This window comes from Notolabrus celidotus, chromosome 3 (genome assembly GCF_009762535.1).
Source record: "Notolabrus celidotus isolate fNotCel1 chromosome 3, fNotCel1.pri, whole genome shotgun sequence".
Lineage (NCBI taxonomy): Eukaryota > Metazoa > Chordata > Actinopteri > Labriformes > Labridae > Notolabrus > Notolabrus celidotus.
In genome coordinates this window covers 24,330,442-24,332,887 of record NC_048274.1, presented here as the reverse complement: position 1 = coordinate 24,332,887, position 2,446 = coordinate 24,330,442, and the positions used below count along the sequence as shown (strand labels likewise).

At 42.4% G+C, this 2,446-nt stretch overlaps 1 long non-coding RNA gene across 1 annotated transcript; it reads right to left on the bottom strand.

The window, feature by feature from the left end:
• Positions 1-302: 302 nt before the first annotated feature.
• Positions 303-1,879, bottom strand: LOC117810786. The gene is made up of 2 exons (XR_004630849.1): positions 1,831-1,879; positions 303-610 (listed from the first exon to the last, which is right to left on the bottom strand). It is a non-coding gene; the product is annotated as an uncharacterized LOC117810786 (long non-coding RNA).
• Between the last annotated feature and the right edge of the window lie 567 nt (positions 1,880-2,446).

Genomic DNA, 2,446 nt, shown 5'->3' with positions numbered 1-2,446 from the left:
CACGCAAGTGCATATCTAAGAGCAGAAAGTTCTAGTAAAGAAGAATGCTGGTTGGTATTCAATGTGTGGCTAACATGTTGATTTCTCGGAAGTCAAAGGTAGTCCAGAGACCAAACTAGCTACAGTCAATTGAATTATTTCAGGCAGACAATGACAAATTAGAATAAGTTTGTCTATTATTGTGAAAGGGCGTAACAGGTACATCTACAGTAAGAGAAATGCTCAGTGAAGGGGCCATTGCACATAGGTTTTCAAATTGTGAGAGGATTTGCTTATGCATAATGAAATAAAGACAAATGCTACTGGCTTGAACAGTTTTATTAAAAAGAAAATACGATCATTTTCTTCTCTCTTTGTCAACAGTTTGAGATACTTGCTGCAAACGAAACCTTTGGACCTTTCTGATGTCCAGTTTTGTTGGTCTCCAGAAGGAGTCAACAGACATTTGCTGACTCATGATATGAAATGACTCCAGCCACATTTCCTCACTGTACTCTGAAACCCTTGAAGAGGAGGTCGCAGAGCAATCACACCCTCTCTACAGTTCAACCACCCACCGTGCAGACACTCAGACCAAGTAGTGGGAGTTGTTGGAACAGCAAAAGGCAATCTGGAAGAAATGTACAACATGCTGAAAAAAATTGCCTTAATATGCAAGAGATTTAATGTGTAGCTTAACGGAGTCAAGCAGTGTTTCAAGAGGTGTTGTAAGGCCTGATAATGATTAAAAGTTGGATTATACTGTAATGTTAGTATTCATGCTGTCGATCAGGGGGAGTAAGCAACTGGTCCCAAAAGCAGCCTAGGATTTGGTCAGAAAGTGTAACTCAACACCCAAAATGCAGCTATAGACTAAAAAAATTTGGCAGTAAGATTCACTCATCTGCAGTTATAAACCATGCGCATTGACCAATTAAAAGGAAGAAAAAAGTGGGTGTAAAAAAAACTAGATTCTTAAGAGGCTTGTCAGGGCCCTGGTAATTAATATAATACTGAACACAGAAGAGTGTATGACAGAAAGATGGACCAAGTCAGCCTAGATGTGAGCATGATGTCCATTAATGCACATATGTGATGACTGTGAGAAATGTAAAATAATACTTTTAAGGGATATTTTAGTTTTTTGAAGTGAGGTTGTATGAGTTACAGTACATTAGTGCTCCTGTTAGCCACAATGCGTGCCGGTGAGCTCCTCCCCTTCAATGAGAAAATTCCCAGAGGGACTGGGAGGTAAGCTAGGCTATTTTCTCTGATGAAGTGGCCTCCTATTTCACTAATTTCGCCAAAGTTAAGAAAATATGGTCCAGGCACTCATCACGGTGCAAATGCATGCACCAGTAAAAAAATCGGAACTATTCAGTTTGCCGTCAGAAATCCCCTTTGTTTTGGCCTATTTTCAGACGCACCTTTGCAGACCGGTGTTCTTCCGCTGCATGAGCATGGATACACGCCGATCAGCTGTTTGGATCAACAAGCGCGTAGCATTTTTTGCAGACACTTTTTCCTTTCTTTTTTAATTCGATTTATTTGTAAAGGGACCATGTACACTATTTAAATAAATGTCAACATCTGATGCATTGTACCAGAGTTAGCTTAAGCTAATTTACATCTGCAGTCCCTGACAGGAACAACCTTTTAGGAACAAGAACTACAAACTGCAGAAATGAGTGATTCTGACAGCGATGATGACATGCGTTTACTGTGGACACAAGAGGATTTCTCTATGAACAGGGTTTACAGAGGAAGAACTCCAGATGCAGACCCAACGTACCAAGAAGAGAGGGGAGAAAGTTCTGTGCTAACGAGTGAGCAGGAGAGATCCCATGTTACCTGGTGGTGCCGGTGTGTAAACTGTGAGCCCATGCCAACGAACCCAGAGAGCTTCTGCTGACGGGAGAGGGACTTAGTGACAACAATACTTCAGGACCTTTCTGAATCAGAGGATACCAGCGGCTCACATACGGCTCCAGTCTGCACCACTTGTCATCCAGAGTTCCCTGCCTTACAGGAGGTTTGCTTGTTTGAACAGCGGGATAAAGACAGGTATGTACATCTTTTAAATTTGCAGAAAAGTGAGTTTAATTCAATGTAAAGACCAATACCACTACTTCCTGCTACGTGTGTTGATCCAAACAGGCTGATCGATGTGTGTCCGTGCTCATGCAGCGGAAGAACACCGGCCTGCGAGGTGCGTCTGAAATAGTGCCAAAACAAAGGGGGTTTCTGACGGCAAACTAAATAGCTCCAAATTTTTTTTACAGGTGCAGCATTTGCACCGTGATGAGTGCCTGGACCATATTTTCTAACTTTGGCGAAATTAAGCGAAATAGGAGGGCCCCTTCATCAGAGAAAATAGCCCAGCTTCCCTGCTGGTCCTCTGGGAATTTTCTTATTAAAGGGGAAGAGGCTCACCGGCATGCATTGTGGCAGAACAGGAGCACTAATG